This window comes from Amblyraja radiata, chromosome 2, assembly GCF_010909765.2.
Source record: "Amblyraja radiata isolate CabotCenter1 chromosome 2, sAmbRad1.1.pri, whole genome shotgun sequence".
NCBI lineage: Eukaryota > Metazoa > Chordata > Chondrichthyes > Rajiformes > Rajidae > Amblyraja > Amblyraja radiata.
In genome coordinates, this window is record NC_045957.1 from 100729019 (window position 1) to 100750272 (window position 21254).

At 44.2% G+C, this 21254-nt stretch overlaps 1 protein-coding gene across 1 annotated transcript in view; it reads right to left on the reverse strand.

The window, feature by feature from the left end:
- Positions 1-21254, reverse strand: part of tmeff1 (transmembrane protein with EGF like and two follistatin like domains 1) — a 226512-nt gene that overhangs the window by 96705 nt on the left and 108553 nt on the right. The window lies entirely within an intron of this gene.

A 21254-nucleotide genomic window follows, 5' to 3' on the forward strand; every position in this document is an offset into this window, starting at 1 on the left:
GGGCAGGACGGGTAAGTGCCAAGCAGCAACAGCGATCGGACAGAATGGGGACGGGCCAAGCAGCGGCTGTGCCGGGGTGGGCAGAGGGAGGGAGTCTGGTTGCAGGGTGACCGAGCAGTTTGCGCTGAGTCTGAGACACGCACACGCACACTGCAAACTGGTGCAATCGTCAAGTCAATGGGATCTAAACCACAGCTAACAATGAATGACCTGTGGAGGAAGGAACTGCAGTTGCTGCTTTTTATGGAGGGAGGGAGGGAGGGTAGGAGAGGGAGAGGGGGGAGAGGTGAGGGAGGGTTTGGGGGAGGAGAGGGGAGAGATCCTGGGTAGGTGAGGAGGGAATGTGGGGGGATTGAGGGAGAGGAAGGGCTAGGGAGGGAGAGGGGGAAAATGGGGGAGGTGAGGAGAATGGGGAAGGAGGGGGAATAGAGGGAAAGGAAGGTGGTGAGGAGCAATAGTGGGGGGGTAGGGGGAGGTGAGGAGTGGGGGATAGAGGAATAGGAGGGGAGATTAGTTATGGAGAGAGGGAGGGAGTGACTGAGTGTAGGTGAAAGGAGAAGGAGGGAGAGGTGATGGATTGGGGGAGGGGAGTGGGGTGGAGGAGGGAGTGCTTGGGGATGAGGGGAAATGAGCTGTGCCTGCACAGTTGGGGGCTATGCGTGAGTGGTGCAATATTGCGCTGGGGGGATAGGTTGCATTGGGGGAATGCGTGAGTGGTGGAATATTGCATTGGGGAATGGGTTGCATTGGGGGACCAGGCCTCCCATGTGACAGGGACCCAATAGGTCCCACTTAGTGTAGTATATTATTAAAAGTTTTGTTTGTCTCTCTCTCTGTGAGATCAAGGAACTATGCCAAAACAGTACAGAATAGCAAAAAATCTTTTTGCAGAATCTTACTCAGCTTTTTCCCATAATCGTAAGTGAACATTCCGACAACTGATGAGGGGAAATGAGCTGTGCCTGCGCAGTTGGGGGCTATGGGTGAGTGGTGGAATATTGCATTGGGCGAACGGGTTACGTTGGGGGATCGGGTGATGTGGGTGATTGGCTCTGGGAGGCGCCTGTCTCCGTGAACACCGACGCCGCGTTCGGGGACCAGCCCTCCCGTGTGACGCCGCGCCCCCCCCCCCCTCCCACATTGGGGGATGGGGCACAAAGGGTCCCACTTGGTCTAATATGTAACAAAACAACAGATATCTGAACAATGATCCCTGCAGAACATTCCAGCCAGCGAAACAACCCTCAGTCCTCCGTCTACTATGACTAAGCCAATTTACCAACACTTAATCGATCTCAAGTGGCCTATTCTCTGGCGCAGACTACCATGAAGAACCTTATCAAATGCTATTCCAATATTGTTATGCCTCTCCAATTTTCTACCTATTTAATTAGTGTTCCACTTAATTTTCTGAAGCATAATTTCCCCACGTATTTGGCTTGATTACCATTTTTATGAGAAAAGCAGCACATTACAGGGATACAAAGCACAGGCATTTCAGCAACAATTTATAACTTAATGCCATTATGGAAAATTAAACCTCAATGGATCAGTACCATGACAAATTCTAAAAATGACTGAATCACACTCATGCCTGAACAGCATTCCTTCTTACGTATTTTGCTGATTGTACCAACATTTCAAGTAATGTTATAGGCACTAAATAAATGCAAAGTGCAAATAAATGCAATCGGTCTGAAGAAGAGTCTAGACCCAAAACATAATTTGTTCTCCAGAGATGCTGCCTTATCTGCTAAATTACTCCTGCACTTTGTGTCCTTAATCATGTTATTGTTTCAAAATGGTAAAATGTTAATGATTTTTATCACAACTTGTCAACACCCAATTTTGTAAGTAACATTTTAGAAAATGTACATAACTGCTGTTTATTTGTACATTTGGTTAGTATAAACAAGTTATCATTTTTAGAATCTTGCCCATAACACAATTACCAGGAGGGAAAAAAACGTACATTAATTATTTTCTGATGTGAATGTCACTGAGAAGGGATTTGCAGAGCTCTGATACACCTCTGTAGAGCACATAGAAACATACTGACAATAGACAATAGGCTCTTCCAGCCAGCACCGCCATTCAATGTGATCATGGCTGATCACATACTGGAAGTCATCGGACTTATAAAGGAATAATAAAACTTGCACATTGTGCAAATATTTAGCATATCATTTCACTCACGATTTTCATTTACTGTCTTGCACTATTACATATGATTTATGTATAATTTACGTTTTTGTGTCTTGTTTGAGTCTATGTATCTGTGCTGCTGCTGCAAGCAAGATTTACATTGTACCTGTACCTCACTGCATTTGTGAATATGACAATAAACGTAACTCAACCAATATGGTTACGGTTAAATGCATTCTGTATACAAATACACCTAAAATGGTACCAAAATAAAGCAACGATTCATCTCATATATAAGCACCAAGATTATTAGCAATTAGTTATGTTGATGATTTACTGTTCAGTCATAAACTATTCTAGGGCAGATGGATAGAACGAGCTGCATCAACAAGTCAAAAATCTTAGTTAGGAGCTCAAGGAAGAAATTGACAATCAGTTACAGCCACTATTATTGTGTTGTCTGCAATCATTCTTCTTGACGGCAGAAGTAGTATTTTCTCTTTATTTTCCCCTAGTTCAGTAGCATTACTTTCACTTTAGTGGTAGACAGTTCCAGCTCCATTTCAGAACCTGAGTACGTTACACAGGCTGACACCTCAATGCAATACTAAGCCAGTCCTGAGTTGTCATAGATGCAGTCATTTGAATATGATATTAATTGAAGCCTTTATATAACCATATAACCATATAACAATTACAGCACGGAAACAGGCCATCTCCCCTAGTCCCATATACCTGCGCTCAGACCATAACCCTCCATTCCTTTCCCATCCATTCTCTGGATGCAATTATTACTTCCTATATGAAGAGGAGTTTGTCTAGTGTCTCGACCAAGATTTATTCTTCAATAAGCTTTACTAAAATAAGGCTTTTGCTCATGTATCATTCCCATTTTTTAGGACAAAGGATGTTCTTTTAGGAAGGAGATCAGGAGAAAGTCAGTGGATATTTTTAAGGCAGAGAGATAGATTCTTGATGTCAGAGGTTATGGGGTCAGAGATTATGTATGGGGAGAAGGCAGGAGAATGGGGTTAGGATGAAGAGATAGATCTGGCATGATTGAATGGTGGAGTAAACTTGATGGGCCGAATGGCATAATTCTACATCTATTCCTTATGACCTTATGACTTCCTTTTCAATAGAGTGCTTGAGCTAATTAAACAGGTTATAAAGTGTGCATAAAGGAACAAGTCAAGAGGTAAATAAAGGGCCTGTCCCACTTACGCGATATTCTCGGCGACTGCCGGCACCAGTCATAGTCGCAGCAGGTCGCCAAAATGTTTCAACATGTTGAAAATCCAGCGGCGACCAGAAAAAGGTATGACTCTTTGGGCAACTACTCCTGACCATACAGGCATCACCCCGTGACATGACATAAGTGAGACAGGCCCTTAACACGGAACTGCAGATGCTGATTTACCAAAGAAAGACACAAAATGCTGTAGTAACTCAATGGATCTGGCAGCATCTCTGAACATGGATAGGTAAAGAGGTAGAAAGGTTTGGGGAATAAATCCAAAATGTAGTGCCATGGCAGTAAAAGGCAAGCATAATAAAAGTATAGTGACTGAAATTGGATGTGCTCAGAAGATCAGAGACATAGATACATAGAAAATCGGCCCTTTGAGCCAGTTCCGCCATTCAATATGATCATGGCTGATCATCCAAAATTAGTACCCTGTTCCTGTTTTTCCCCCATATTCCTTAACCCTAAGAGCTAAATCTAACTCTCTCTTGAAAACATCCAGTGAATGGAAGTTTAGATGTCTTGCAAGTGTGTGGGGTTGGAAGATATTACATAAAATAAGAGATGAGTACATGAAGAGAATTTAGGGTGGCACAGTTGTGCAGCGGTAGAGTTGCTGCCATACAGAGCTTACAGCTCCAGAGACCTGGGTTCAATCCCGATTATGGGTACTGTCTGTGCAGAGTTTGTGCGTTCTCCCCGCAACCGTTTAGGTTTTCTCTAAGATCTTCAGATTCCTCCCACACTCCAAAGACGTACTGGTTTCTAGGTTAATTGGCTTGGTAAAAATGTAAAATTATCCCTAGAGTGTGTAGGATAGTGTTAGTGTGCGCGGATCGCTGGTCAGTGTGGACTCGGTGAGCTGAAGGGCCTGTTTCCACGCTGTATCTCTAAACTCAACTAAACTAAAGAGAACTGAAGACAAGCATTTTAAAGTCAAAGTGTTGATTAGTCGAGGTCCAGTGGAAGTCAATGAACACATCGGTGATGGGTGAAAGTGATTTGAGTGTTAATTAGAGGCAAGAAAGCAGGTTTTAGATTAAGGCAAATTAAAGTGGGTGGTATTGTAGATAATGAAGATGGTTGTCAAAGATTACAACACAATCTTGATCGATTGGCCAGGTGGGCTGAGGAATGGTTGATGGAATTTAATACAGAGAAATGTGGGGTGCTACATTTATGGAAGTCTAACATGGGCAGGACCTACACAGTGAATGGCAGGGCTCTGGGGAGAGTTGGATCTTGGAGTGCAGGTACATAGTTCCTTGAAAGTTGCATCACAGGTGGATAGGGAGGTCAACAGTTTTTTGCCCAGAGTAGGGAATCAAGAACCAGAGTTCAAACGTTTAAGCTGGGGGGGGAGGAAGATTTAAAGATTTAATGGAAACCCAACGGTTAACTTTTTTACACAAAGGGTGATGGGTGTATGGATCAAGCTGCCGAAGGAGGTAGTTAAGGTAGGTACTATTGCAATGATTAAGAAACATTTAGACAGGTACTTTGATAGGGTGGGTATGGAGGGGTATGCACCAAAACAGGCAGATGGGATGAGTGTACATGGGGCATGTTGGTCGGCATAGGCAAGTTCGCCGAAGGGCTTGTTTCCACGCTGTATGACTCTATAACTCTATGAACTCTGGTTAATTTCATTGATGGCATCTCAAAGCAGTTCCATATCACAAAATATGTACAATCAAAGGTATTTCATTGGCTGTGAAATTTATTGGATTAACCTGAAATTATTAAAGTGTGACAGTCCCTGGCAGTTAGCCACGCGTAATGTAATGTAAGTGCAAGTTTTTTCTCTGACAATTTGCCTGTAGATCCTTGATAATCGATGAATGGAATCTTTGTCCACCTACAAATTAGCCACGGACCTTATCTGAGAATCAAATACACAGGACAAGATGTTAAGAAGTCCCTTGTGCCAATAGGTGGGGAGCATTTCACGACATTCGTTGATTGTTGAGAGTGGTAGACGCTCAACATCTGTGGGGGGGGGGCGGGGGGCGGGGGGGGGGGGGGGGGGGGGGGGGGGGGTGGGGGAGTGGATACGTATATCTTGGCCTGGGTAACCTTTAGGACAGTTGGGCACAGGACACATCATCTGTAGTGTACCCTTGCATCACTGGGTGTTTCGGCCTTTTAACACTATACACCCTCCACAAGGGCGGCCCGCTGCAGGATGATCAGTCCTCAGCGCGTGTCCCGTGTCAAACCGTCCCAAAGATTCACCCTGAAATACTTGGGGCCCAGCATGGGTCTTTCCGCTTGAGCCAAATCCACCGGCTGCTTCTTTCAGCCGCCTCTGAGAGTGATCTTATGGTCTTCCGCAGAGCCTGACCGTGGATTCCAAGCTCCTTCAGCAGTCTGATGGTAGATGACGCAACAAATCCTCTGCATCCCACTTCAACTGGATAGACTTTGGTGTTCCAGCCACGCTGCGTTGCCTCTGCTGCAAGCTCTGCGTAACGCAGCTTCTTACGCTCATAGGCCTCCTCAACAGAGTTCTCCCATGGAACTGTGAGCTCTATGATGTAAGCAGTCTTCTGTGAAGGGGACCAGAACACCAAGTCTGGCCTGAGGTTGGTGGAAGCAATTTCAGGTGGAAAAACTAGTTGTCGGCCGATGTCCGCCAGCATCCTCCAGTCGCGGGCCCTGCATAGGTTTCCTTCTTCTGATCTGGTGGAAGGATGTTTAGATGTTTTCTGTCCTTCTCGGACAAAGGTTGTTGCCCTTAGGGGGAGGGGGTTGCTTGCTCTCGGAGGCAAGGAGTTGGTCGCACACCGCCTGTTCTCAAGGGCTGATGCCAGGCTTTTTAGTACCTGATTATGCCGCCACGTGTATCTCCCTTGCGTGAGGCTGGTCTTGCAGCCTACCATGATGTGTTTGAGGGTCGCTGGAGTTGGGCAGAGGGCACAGGTTGGATCCTCGCCGTACCACTGATGGAGGTTCTTTGGTGATGGAAGCACGTCATAAGTCGCTCTGATGATGAAGCTGATCTTGCTTGCTTCCATTTCCCATAGTTCTTTCCAGCTGATCTTCCTCCGCTCCACACCTTCCCACTGCATCCATTGCCCCTGTTTGGCAAGAGAGACCGCCTTTGCACTTCTTGCGGCCTCCTCTTGTCACCGCACCTCCTCGACCACCAATGTCCTCCGCTCTGATGTTGTGGCCTTTCGCCAAGTTGGTTTACTTGTCGTAAGGCCAAAGCCTCCTCTTCCCTGCTGGACTTGCCCCACGATGTCTTTGTATCTCAGGGCTGATGAAGCTTGCTGTACTGCATCAGATGGTGTCCACTTCCGGCCAGTTACTAGGGGCGGCGCAACAGCACTGATGGTCTTGTCTCTAGAGTCCCTCAGTGTCATCTGAAGTCTTACTTTAGAACACTTGTATTCCTCTGTTAGACTAGTGAGAGGTAGTTCCAGGACCCCTTTGCCATATAGGCCGATGTTAGTTAGACATCGTGGGACCCCGAGCCATTTCTTCGCGTATGAAGTTATGGTTCGCTCCATCTTCTCCACAGTTGTTATTGGGGCTTCATAAATGGTCACTGGCCACATTGTCCGAGGAAGGAGTCCAAACTGTAGGCACCAGAGCTTCAGTTTCCCAGGCAGTAGGGTCTGATTGATGTTCTCCAGGCCATTGACAATTTCTTGCCTTAGTTGTTCCACCTGCTCTTTATCCTTGAGACTTGCATTGTACCATCTGCCCAGGCTTTTAACTGGCTGTTCAGACACTGTTGGTATAGGGTCGTCACCGATACAGAACCTTGTGTCTCTAAGCACCCCCTTGACTATGGAGATGCTTCGAGATTTACTTGGTTTGATCTTCATTCGGGCCCACTTGATGTTCTCCTGCAGCTTTCCAAGTAGCCGCTTGGTGCATGCTGCAGTAGTGGTTAGTGTGGTCATGTCGTCCATGTATGCCCTGATGGGTGGCAGACGGAGCCCAGCCCTGGTTCGCTCACCGCCCACCACCCATTTTGAGGCCCTGATGATGACTTCCATGGCCATTGTAAAGGCCAAGGGTGAGACTGTGCAGCCTGCCATGATGCCTACTTCCAAGCGCTGCCATGTTGTACTGAAGTCAGCTGTTGTGAAGCACAGCTGCAGGTCTTGGAAATAGCTCTTGACCAGTGTGGTGATGAGCTCTGGTACATGGAAAAAGGCAAAAGATTCCCAAAGGAGTTCATGGGGAACTGAACCAAATGCATTGGCCAGATCGAGGAAGATCACATGTAGGTCTCTCTTCTCCTTCTTAGCTGCTTGGATCTGGTGCCAGATCATGCTTGTATGCTCCAAGCAGCCCGAAAATCCTGGAATTCCTGCTTTCTGTACAGATGTATCAATGTACTTGTTTGTTACCAGATAGGTGGACAGCCTTTGTGATACAATGCTGAAAAAGATTTTTCCCTCGACGTTGAGGAGACATATTGGCCGGAATTGGCTGATGTCTGACGCATCCTTTTCTTTAGGTATTAGCACGCCGCCGGCCCTTCGCCACGCCCTAGGTATTGTTTGCTTCTTCCACACCACCCTCATGAGCTTCCATAGAAAGCGTAACACATCCGGTGCGTTCTTGTAGAGCTTGTATGGTACTCCATTTGGCCCCGGAGCTGATGCTGCTCTTGCTCGCCGGACAGTGTTCTCTACCTCTTTCCATCTTGGAGGGCTGGTGTCCAGGTTGAATTCAGGTGGTTGAATAGGCGGGATGTCATGTGGGATGACTAACTGCTCATGCCTTTTTGTGTCTTGGTGGGCCTTTTCCAGGTGTTCCTCCAATTCCCGTTTTGATGTTTTCAAAGTTCCACTTTTTTCCTTTGCGAAGAGGTCTTTGATGAACTTGAAAGGGTCTTTGTAGAACCGTGTTCTTGTGTGTTCTTTCTTCCTGCGAAGTTTCCTCAAGTTCTCTGCTTTTCGCAAGGTTGCCAATCGGCTCTTGATGTCCTCTTGGAGTAGCATGAGACCTTCTCTCTCTGCCTCAGTTGCTTTTTTCCATTGCTTTTTCAACTGTCTCCTCTCTCTGATTAGCCTCTCGATCTCCTGCTGCCTCCTGGACTTGATTGGTGTTGGTAATTATCATCGCATCTCTACCTGAGATTCCCCCCGGGCCATTTGGACCAAGGTAAAAAAAAATTAAAGTATGGCAGCCTTATGGGCCTGTCCCACTTACGTGACTTTTTTGATGACTGCCGGCAACCGTCATAGGTCGTTGCAGGTCGCCGAAAAATTTGAACATGTTGAAAATGCAGCGGCGACACCCTGGCGACATGTCGCGGGGTGAAGCCTGTATGGTCGTGAGCCGTACATTGTTCTGGTCGCCGCTGGATTTTCAACATGTTGAAAATTTTGGGCGAGCTTCTGCGACTATGACGGTGCCGGCAAGTTGCCGAAAAAATCACGTAAGTGGGACAGGCCCATCAAGCTCCATAAGGAACAAGAAAAACTAGTCATCTGTGATAAGGAATTGTGATGTTTGTAGGTATAGGGGCGTTTATCTGCAGAAGAATCATAGTCATAGAACCATTGAGACACAGTGCAGAAACAGATCCTTCAGCACACCATGTTCATGCCGATCATTAAATAGCCTTTCATACAATCCAAAGTTCCTCAGGCTCAGCAGAGCAATTGAAAAATATTCTGAAAAAGGGAATTTCATTTTACTTGATTTTGTGATTTTGCAGGGTTATTTTTGACTTTGACACTTTGATCCCTTACAAATGACATCGCCGAGAAACAAAATCACCTGCAGAGCGTACAACGGAATAATAATAAAGCTTTATTTCAGACACAGGTCAATATAACACATCATACAGTATAAGGAGATACAAAAAATACATTAAAAATTGCATATTAGCCTATAAGATATACAAGCTATTGCACCAATGCCATCTTAGCCTAGAAGTGAATGTAAATGTTTTGCTTAAGTGCAGTCTCCTGCCATCATCTCCTGTTCAAATATTTATTCAAATGCTTTTTAAACACAAGTCTACGCCTCAGTGGCAGATTATGGTAAACAACCCAACTAACCTCTTGAAATATTTCATAATTTTGAAAACTCCTTATTAGATCGTCTCTTAATCTCTCCTAAAATTGAAAAAAATCTATTTTCCTGCATTCTTTTTCCTAACTAAAATTTCCTATTCCACGTATAACTTGAGTTAACATTCACTAAAGCTTTTCAATGGCTCTCATATTCTTATCAAAGCAGTGTCCTAAGAACTGTACACGATGATCCAACTGTGATCTAATCTCAGCATCTTGTGAATATTTTATGGTACTTGTTTTTAAATGCACCTATGTAAAAAAGAAACAGAATACAATTTGACTTGTTATGGTCTTTCCTCTCAGCTTTAGATAGCTAAATATATGCAGAATTTCTAATCAGAGATCTGTTCCTGGCATGGGATTTATTAATCTACACCTCAGTGTTGCTGCACAATTAATTCCACAGTTAGAACACTGAGTCCTCTGTGACAAAAATTAATTATAATGTGTCGAGCACCACTGGGCCACACATCACATACTGTAACTGCAGGCTGAAAGTTAAGTTCAACAAATCAGCCTGAGAAATTAAATATTAACTGGCTTTTAGTCTCCTTTATTCTCTTGTCAGGCATATAAGGTTTAAAGGCATGCACTTTAAAGAAAATAGCCAGATTTCTCCAAAACACAATTAGGACAAGCAAAGCAAAATAAGAGGTTTTATTATTGAATTGACACTTTGCCATGCTGGTTATTTCTCGGGTATAGTGAAGAGTAAATGGAAGTGGGATTTGGCTTGTCTTTTTGAAAAGTGTTCCTCAGCCTAACTCAAGCCATCAAAAAACACAGAGATTTCAAGTTCTGCCAAGAATGAAACTATCCCCAATAACATTAACAAATATTTTCATTTAGTACAACAGTTTGGTATTTTCTACTAATTCAAGGACAGTTGTGACCCTAACCATGGTAAATCCACATTGCGACATGTTGCTGTTCATGTACCATATACTCTTTAATAAACTGGCCTAGGTCTTATTACTAGAATCAGGCAAAGTATTTATTATACATTTGAGGAAAGACACATATGCCATAACCATACAATGACAAGAATTTTCAGTTGGATCTCTAAGAATACTGTCAACAACATCGGGCAGCACAGTGGTGCAGCGGATGAGCTGCTGCATCAGGGAGCCAGAGACCAGGATTTGATCCTGACTTCGGGTGCTGCTTGTGTGGAGTTTGCACGTTCTCCCTGTGACCGCATGAGTTTCCTCTAGGTGCTCCAATTTCCTCCCACACCTGAAAGGTTTGGGAACCCTGCGGGTTTTTAAGTTAATTGGCCTCTGCAAATTGCCCCAAGTGTGTAGTGAGTAGATACAAAATTAGGATAACATAAAAATAGTGTGAACAAGTGGTCAAAGATACTTAAAACCGAAGATATTGGACAGGTCAAGGCACACAAAAATCATAAGGAGAGTGATGGCTCATTCTGAGCAGTAGTCTGAAAAACTGAACCCATAAAAATGTCTAGACTACACATAGGACAGTGCTCTTTTACGACTGCTATGATTTTAACATAAGTGGCAGGTTTATTGCCTATTACAAGGAAATCAACTCTTCTCATTGGGAGTGGATGTTGCCAGCTTCCACCACTTAAATATTTAGGCTGAAGATAGAAGGAGTCAATAATTCTTTCCCCTCAAAACACGTCCTCAAAATTTCCTTGAAATTAATAAATATGTTGGTTTGGATAAGTTCCAAAACCATACTTATGATTTGTTACAGTAAGACCCTTAACAGCATTGACATACAGAGGGATCTTGAGGCTGAAGCTAATTGCTCCATATAAGTGACAACACAAGTAGATAGCAAAGTAAAGAAGACATATGATATGCTTGCCTTCATTGGCTTCGAGTATAAGAGCCAGGAAGACATGTTGCAGTTTGATAAAAACTTTAACCAGGTATTGGAGTAGTTTGTGCAATTCTGGTTGGCCCATTACAGGAAGGATGTGGATGCTTTGGAAAGGGTGCAGAAGACACCAGAATGCTGGCTGGATAAGAGGGTATTGGCTATGAAGAGTGAATATAAAACACAGAGTAGTCCAACACAATAACAGGCCCTTCTCCTACAATGTCTGTGCTGAACTTGACGCCAAGACCATCTCTTATCTACCTACACACAATCCAGATCCCTCCATTCCTTGCATATCCATATGTCTATCCAGAATCAGAATCAAAATGCTTTATTGTCATTGCATGTGTCACATACAACGAGATTACTGTGTCTCTCCATTTAAAAGAACTTCAAACATTCACATACTCATACTTTTTACACTCCCTCCCTCCCCAAACCCACCCATGGATTCACATTTACATAAATTAACACTGTCTCCCACCCCCCCCTCCTTCCCCATAACCCGCTCCCGAGACAGAGTTCAGTTCCAAGATTGCTGATGGGTAAAAGCTGTTCTTGAGTCTGGCAGTGCGTGACTTTAGCGACCTGTACCTTTTTCCTGAGGGCAGCAGTGTGAAAAGGTGGTGACAAGGATGTGTAATGTCTTTCACGATATTACAGGTCCTGCTGCGGCATCTGGAGTAGTAAATGTCCTCCAGAGGGGGCAGGGGGAGTCCAATGATACCCTGGGCAGTTTTTATCACCCTCTGGAGAGCTGCTCTGTCAGCTGCTGAACAGTTCCCAAACCAGGCAGTTATGCAGTAAGTCAGTATGGTTTCTACCGAACAGCGGTAGAAAGACTCCAGCAGTTTCGCAGACAGATGGGCCTTCCTCAGTGTTCTGAGGAAGTAAAGTCTCTGTTGCGCCTTTTTTACAACTACAGCAGAGTTCACAGACCATTTAAGATCCTCACTGATGTTGATCCCCAGAAATTTAAAACTAGGCACCCTCTCCACCTCCTCGCCCCCTATCTCCAGTGGCCTGAGCTCCGCTCTATGTCGCCTGAAATCAGTGATGATCTCCTTTGTCTTTTTAGTGTTCAGAGAGAGATTGTTGTGAGCACACCACTCAGAAAGTCTGTGCACCTCCTCTCTATAGGCGACCTCGTTCCCATTTGAGATGAGCCCCACCACTGTTGTATCGTCAGCAAATTTTATGATCCTATTTGCGGGGTGATGGGGCAAGCAGTCATGTGTGTATAGGGCGTAGAGGAGCGGTCTGAGCACACAGCCCTGCGGTGCTCCTGTGCTGAGGGTCAGGGATGTCGAGGCGTAGGGTCCAAGTCTCACCGTCTGTGGGCGTTCACTGAGGATGGGATTAGGAGGGAGAGCCATGATTGAATGCCGGAGTAGACTTAATGGCCTAATTCTACTCCTATTCCTTATGACATGACCTTGTACTTGAATCAGGTCTCCCCGCAACCTCTTTTGTTCCAGAGAAAACAATCCCTGTCTAACCTCTCTCTGTAGCTAATACCCCTAATCCAGGCATCACTCTAGTAAACCAATCCTGCACCCTGTCCAAAGCCTTCACATCCTTCATGTCATGGGACGACCAGAAATGCACACAATACTCCAATTGCGGCCTGTCCAAAGTCCTAAAAAGCTGCATTATGTCTTCCTGACTCATATTCTCAATGCCCTACCTATGAAAGTGTTGATTCCAGATCTAATACTCTCTCCCTAGTCTGGTACAGTAAAACCACTGGGTCGAACACTGGAGTCCAAACCCTTTGTATACAACACCGTGGGGCCGGCCTCAGATCCACTCACTCGAGCCCTCAGCAGCCTCGTGTAAACACAACAGAAGGAAAGACAACTGACACGCCCCAACAAAACGATCGCCCTTATATACCCCTATACAGTGGCGGGAAAACTAATGGAGCACAAGTACAGGGGGAGGCAACCCCTACAAACCAATCACAGCGCCTATTCAGTGCACAGAAACAAAGTAAAACATATTAAGTGAGATGCACGCCAGGTTGATTGCATTCATCGAAACAGGGCGGACCACGTGAAGGTTGCAATCTCCCACATTAAGTGAGGTAACCCCTGTAGACCGATCACCAACACGGAACAAGCGTATTGTGTATCAGTGTATTGAAACATAACAGACAAGAGCGGAACTCGCTATCAAAACATGGAGGGGACGGGGGGCACAATTTTTTGGCGGCCATGCGCGCATGCGCACACTCACACACACACGCGCGAGTCTTCGGGGGCTCAATCCAGCGCTAAATGCAGCTCAACTCTGCCTGTCTCGCTGGGTTAACTACAGCCCTGCCTGGACTGATGGGACATCAGCGCTGCTTCTCCACGCTGGCCATATTTCCCGCAAGTCCAGGCAGGTTCACCTGGCGGGACAGGCAGAGTTGAGCTGTGTTTAGGGCTGTTTCTCTGCGCTGGCTGTGGGCCTGGGGGCACAGCTCACGTCTGACTCCCAACCTCTCTGGTCACCCGTGGGGGGGAGGCGGGGTGGGCACTCGGGACAGCGCTGGAGACCCGGCGGGATCGATCCTGCCTGCGGATGAGGCGCAGGTCTGTGCCACGTCTCCCTCCTCCAATCGTCGCGCTCTATCCTCATCCCCCCCCCCCCCCACTCCTCCCTCCTCCAATCATCGTGCCCTCGATCATCAGTCCCACCCCCATTATCTTGCGGAAAGCGGAGATTTAAAAATCGGGATCACAAAAACTTGGGGGGGATGTCCCCCACCTCTCGAAACATGGGGGGGACTGCCCCCCCCCCCCCCGGGTTTTCCGCCCCTGATAACAGAAACCACTTTAGGAACCCAGACTTGGTGGCGACATGTGGGTCACATGGGTAGAAGCTACCTGGAGCTTCTTCAGATGTCTTCAGAGGTCCAGACTTACTGGCGACAGCTAGGTCACATGGGTCTCCAGCACCTTGCAATGTATTGTCACTATCAGTGAAGCCCAGTCTTTCACTGACACCTGCCATTTCCAAAGTACCCAAATCCCTGCATATCCACAAAAGCATGCATACTAATGTGTTCTTTACCATTCGTATCTACTTGTGTGGCCACTTTCAGGCAACTATGAACTTGGACCCCAAGATCCCTCTGCATATCAATGCTGTTCAGGTTCATGGTTGGACAAACTTGGATTATTTTCTCTGGAGGACTGGTGGTTGAAGGGAGATCTGACAGAAGCATATAAAACTATGTGAGGCAAGCTAGACTAGGCAGTTAGAAGCTTTTTCCCCCAAAGTGGAAATGTCAAAAACTAGAAGACATAGCTTTAAGGTCCAAGGATAAAAGCTTAAATGAGATGTGTGGAACATATTTTTTCAAACACAGAACACGGTGGACACCTGGAATATGCTGCCGGGGCAGTGGTAGCTCCAATTGGGGTGTTTAAGAGGCTTTCAGATAGCCACACGGGTATGCAGGGAATGAAGAGATATGGATCACATGCAGGCAGAGGAGATTCATTCAACATAGCATCATGTTCAGCACAGGCATTGTGAGCTGAAGGGCATTGTCCTGTGCTGTTCTTTTCTATGTTCAGTGTTCTGTTCAGTGTTCTATGTTCCATGTGCTAATGCAACAGGTCTTGTTATGAGTGCATAATGAATCTCTACTTGTACTCTACATGCCATTGCACTTGGACATTTGGCAGAGTTTGGAAAACACGAGGCATAGGATAGCCTTTTTTTGTTTCCATGATTAAAATAATCGCACAGAGGCCCCCTTATGTTAGATTGTGCTATATTGTTCATGAACATTGTGTGCATCACGACGAAGAACTTGAATGAACTTGATCCAAATCTACCCTTTGGAATTTCCACCAATCTTTCACAGATTTTTCAGAGGGTGACTGTAGGGATCTGATTGAAGGGTGGTGCAGCGAGTAGATACACGCTCTTGCAGCTCCAAAGACCTAGGTTTTTCTGTGACCACAAGGGCTTCTTCTAGGTGCTCCGCTTTCCTCCCACACGTCAAAGATGTGCAAATTAATAGATTATTTCACCACCGTAAATTGATCGTAGTGTGCGGGTTAGTGGTAGAATCTGTGGGGAATTGATGGAAATATGGGGAAAATAAAATGGGGTTGGTGTAGGATGCCTGATGGTCTGGGCTTGGTGAGTCATTGGGCCTGATTCTGTACTATGAGCCTTAAGACTGAATTACAAGATCACATGAAATTCCCAGATGAATGTACTAGGAGGGAGAATCATTTGATTTTATAAAGTGATTTGACAATCATTTTCATATTTTAAGCATGCCTGCTGTTATCTTCTCCATACTAATGCTTTTTCCTATTTCTCCTTTAACTAGATCAAATAATTTCACCCTCTAAGCCTCCTTGACTGAGAGACTGTGGTTAGTTTGACGTGCCTGAATAATGAGAAGTAAATGGGAATTAAGCTAAGTCTCTCAAGTCTGTGGTTGCTCCCCCAGTGCCTGACATCAGGGCCTTGAGGTACACTGTAGGGAATATTTTAAAATTAAATTGTAAATGTGTCTATTAAATATTTGGCCTGCTTTCAGGAGCTCAGAAATCCGTCAGTCCGTTGGGATCTCCAGGAAGGCTTTTGTTCTGATTTCTTGAGGTGATCATATTCCTAGGTGCTGAGGAACTTAATAATTGCATCCAGAGGAAAACTGAGGCCATGTTTAGGGCACTGCTCTCAACACGTTGTAATGGAGCATTGCCTCTACATCGACTGCAGGCAAAGTCCCCATACAAATTGCTTCATTGCCAGCAAATCCTGGAGCATGGTAGAAGGGTGGGAGGCAATGACCCAGTGTAACAGATCTCCAATGCTTTTTATTATCTCACACCTGCACTTGGGGGAAAAAACCCCACAAATTCTCAGGGACAGTGAACCACCCTAATAATAAGGATCAGATGAGCAATTCTGGGTGCCATCGGAGAATGCACTGTAAGTGAATATCAATTAACATCAGAAACCATTAGCACTTTCTTAATTGGCACAATTAAGTGGAGAATGATAAAATAATGGAAGAGTATTAATGTGTATAACATTGCCTTTAGAGAATGGATGATATAGTCAGCAATCTAATATCACCGTCAAGTTTTCCCAGTGTGTCTTCTAATGTTAAACCCCATGGAAAACCATTTTGGAGATAGAGGACACCTTTCGTGGAAAATTCTCCTCCCATTTCAAGTTGTATTGTGTTGCATACTTTTGTGAGCCAAATTGTAATGATTTTCTTGAATTTCACATTTCTTGAAAATCATCAAACTTTGGCTCAGAAAATGGACAAGGGCAGTATGATAATGGCTTCTCGGCTAATTAGCATGCAGCAAGATCTCGACAATATGCCGCAACAAGTGGTAAGTCACCTTCACTCTATAATGTCCAGCTCCAGTTAGAGAAAATCTAACCATCTGCACAGGACTTTCAATAAATTTGACCATCACAGAGTCTGCCACTGCCATCAGCTAGGGAGTCACCATTGATCGGAAACTAAACTAAACACAAATGCTGTGACTTCAAGAGATTGCCAGATGGGTATCCTGTGGCAACTGATTCACTTTTCTAGCAGCTGTTGAGGTACTGGAAGACTGAAGGGAGGCTGATGTAGTGCCTTTATTTAAGAAAGACTGAAAGGACTGCTTGGTGAGCCGGTTGTAGGAAAGTTAACAGAGGGGATTCTGAGAGACAGGATCTATCTGCATTTGGAAATGCAAGACACAAAAAGCTGGAGTAACTCAGCAGGACACGCAGCATGTCTGGAGAGAAGGAATGGGTGACATTTCGGGTCGAGACCCTTCTTCATAGAAATGCAAGGACTGATTATTGATTGCCAGCATGATGTAAGAAACCTGATTGAGCTTTTTGAAGAGGGATAGGCAGAGAGTTAGATGTTGTCGACTTTATCTATTGGCAAGCTGGTCTGGAAAGTTAGATAGATCACTTGGGATCCATGGTGTTCTAGCCAATTAGATTCAAAATTCACTTGGTAGAAGGAGTCAGAGGGAGGTAGTGTAGAGCTGTTTTCCAGATTAGTCTGCAGCATGGATTGGCGATGGGTTCTCTGTTGTTTGTTAGATATATTAACAGTTTTGATAATTGTAGGTGGAATGATCAGTAAATTTGCAAATTACACCATAATTGGTGATGTGAGAAACAGTGAAGCTGGTTGTCTAATGTCAATGTGATCTAGATACGCTGGGAATGTGGGCAAAGGAATGGTGGATGGAATTTAACTCAGGTAAAAGTGAAACGATGCATATTGAGAATTTAAACCAGGGTAGGACACACAGAGAGAATGGCAGGGGCCAGGGGAGTGTTCTAGAACAGCGAGACCTACGGATCCAAATACATAATTTCCTGAATGTAGCAATACAGGCGGTGAAGAAATATGCATGTTTACACCGATGCGTCAGTCTTACCTGAAGGCCTCCACATGTGTTCACATTTATTAGCAGAATGAAATAAAGGCAGAAACAAGGAACTGCATATGTTGTTTACCAAAAAAGGACACAAAGTACTGGAGTAACTCAGCGGGTTAGGCAACACATCTGGAGAACATGGACATAGGGTTAGGACTGGAGAAGGCATTGTGGAATGCTCAGAGGCATTGCAAGAGTGACTTCACAAAGACTGGAGCAGTTAAAGAAGGCAGTTCACCACCACTTCAAGGGCAAATAAGATAAGCAGTAAATATGGCGCAACAATTTGCAAGTGACCGTACTAGCGACACCCAGAGCCCAAAAAGAAATATAAAAGAAATCATTGATGCAGCTGTATTGTATCTGTGAGGCAGATATAATCATGGCTCTTGGGATGTACCACTCGTCAAGTCGAGTTTATTATCACTGGCACAAGTGTAGAGAGAAACAAGTGCAAAAAAATGTTTGCTCGTAGCAGCATCACAGGCACAACTCAGAAAAATGCGTGCAAAACAAATTATACATACAAAGCAAAACCTAGTGCATAGCTACAATTCTTTTTTCTAAAACATCAGCGGCAGTATTTAAGGAAGCCTATGTTTCCTTCTTAAAATATTACCTAATTACAAAAGATGCGGGTTATTGAGTTAGAGTATTATGGTGTCAGACAATAAACACATTTAAATTCAATCTTCCACTCTGCTGAGCCTTCGATGTGCTAGACCAGTAAATGAAGATGTCAATGAGAGCTCAGATGCATTTCTGCAGAGGACAGTGGGGGTTCGACACAGGAAAAAGTAATGGATCTGCTTTTCACCAAAACAAAATACAGTAGATACTGGAAATCTGAAACATTAACATAAAATGCTGGAAATACTCAGTGTCAGGCAGCATTTGGGGAGAGAGAAATATATTTAATTTCATTTGTATGTTTAAAGAGTAATTGATCAATCTCATAAAATATTAAAACAAAAGTAGTTGTGAATCGTGTTCCCATTTTTATTTAATAGAAAGAAAAACGTAACACTTTCCTATTGTCATACCGGCTTAATAATTTTCTTCAGTAACCAGCCTAATGATTATGACAATTCAACAATGAAAAGCGTTCCATTATCATCATTATTGCAATGTAAAATATGCTACATTTGCACTTCTTTATTAAATGTCAAAGATACAAATTGAATATAACATTTCACTAAAATTGTAAATGTAAAACAGAAAACTCAGCAGTTACTGCTGAAACGTATACGAGAGATTTTGGTAATCCTGCACTCCCAGGTCCCTTTGCACCTCCAAGTTCTGAATTCTCTCCCTATTTAGAAAATAGTGTTTGCCTTTATTCCTTCCACCAAAATGCATGACTCCACACTTTGCTAAGCTGTATTCCATCTCCAACATCTCATCCCCAACCTGTCCAAGTCTTTCTGCAGAGTCCATGCTTACTCTACACTACCTGTCCCTCTACCTAACTTTATATTATCTGCAAACTTCACAACAAAGTCTTCAATCCCCTCGTTCAAATCATTAATGTACAATGTGAAGAGTAGCGGCCCCAGCACCTACCCCTGTGGAGCTCCACTAGTCACTGGCAACCAACCAACCACTCTTTGCATTCTGCCATCCTGCCAACCTGCTATCCATGCTAGTATCTGCCCTTCATCTTCTTTTGCAGCCTCACGTGCGGCACCTTATCAAAGGCTTTAGGTACCAACATCCACTGACACTCCTTTGTCGGTCCTGCTATTTACTTCCTCCTTGGAACAGATGAATTTAGAAGTTCCAATAAAGGTGTTTCAAATTGTAAAGCTTTTAACCAGGTAATCAGAGAGAAACTGTTCCCATTGACGTAGGGGGTAAAAAAATGGGATATAAGGAGGGAACTTCTTCAAAGTAGGCTTAACTGGGGGGAGATTTTGGAGGAGAGCTTTCTCAATGTAGGGTCTGAAGAAGGTCACGATATGAATCTCTCCAGAGAAACTGCCTAACCTACTCCAGCACCTTATGTTTCATTTAGGGGGTATAGTGTATTCAGAAAGTATTCAGACCCCTTCACTTTTTCTACATTGTGTTACGTTACAGCCTTATTCTAAAATGGATTAAATTCATATTTTTAATTATCAATCTACACGCATACCCCATAATAAAAACAAATTTTTAGAGAATTTTGCAAAGTAATTAAAAATAAATAACTGAAATATCACATTTACATAAGTATTCAGACCCTTTGCTATGACACTCAAAATTGAGCTTAGGACATCCTGTTTCCGTTGATTATCCTTGAGATGTGTGATGAGCGGTGCCTGGTGATGATCGGTGCCTGGTTTCCTCCAGACGTGACGCTTGGCATTCAGGCCAAAGAGTTTTACACTATCCTTTTTATTTAGTAAACAAGGTGAAAACCTCATCTACTTAATCATACCTCATATGACAAGCTACCATCCCTGGAATTATAGACGTAGGTGAGGCCGCACTTGGGAGTATGGTGTTTGGTTTGGTCACCGTGCTACAGGAAAGATGCTATTGAGCTGGAAAGAGTGGAGAGTTGATCCATGTGGATGTTGCCTCAACTCGAAAACCTGGTAAAAGTTTCGTAAGCTAGGACTATATTCCTTGGAGCGCTGGAAGCTGAGGGGTAATCTTATATATGTGGATACAATCATAAGGGGAATAGATAGGGTGAACGCACAAAATATTTTTCCCAGGGTGGGAAAATCAAAAACTAGTGGACAAACCACAATGCATAGGTTTAAGGTGAGAGTGCAAGGATAAGAATCTGGGTAGGCAACCTTTTCACACAGAGGGTTGGGTGGGTATATGGAACAAGCAGCCAGAGTAGTAGACGGTTACAACATTTAAGATTCAATTGGACATATACATGGACAAGAAAGAATCAGAGGGATATATGCCAAACACAGGGAAATGGGACTAGCTTAGATTGGGTCATGGACCTGAAGTTATTTCTGAAGATCTCTCCTGGTCCGAGAACACTGATGCAATTATTAAGAAAGCACATCAGCGCCTCTACTTCCTGAGAAGATTACGGAGAGTCTGTATTTCAAGGAGGACTCTCTCTCTAACTTCTACAGGTGTACAGTAGAGAACATGCTGACCAGTTGCATCGTGGCTTGGTTCGGCAACTTGAGCGCCCAGGAGCGTAAAAGACTACAAAAAGTAGTAAACACTGCCCAGTCCATCATCGGCTCTGACCTCCCTACCATCGAGGGGATCTATCGTAGTCGCTGCCTCAAAAAGGCTGGCAGCATCATCAAGGACCCACACCATCCTGGCCACAAACTCATCTCCCCGCTACCTTCAGGTAGAAGTTACAGGAGCCTGAAGACTGCAATGTCCAGGTTCAGAAATAGCTACTTCCCCACAGCCATCAGGCTATTAAACTCAACTGAACAAATCTCTGAACATTAATAGACCATTATCTGTTTATTTGCACTCTATCTGGTATTTTATTGATGTGTGTATATATTTATATGATGGTGTATGGACACACTGATATGTTCTGTATTCATGCCTATTATATTC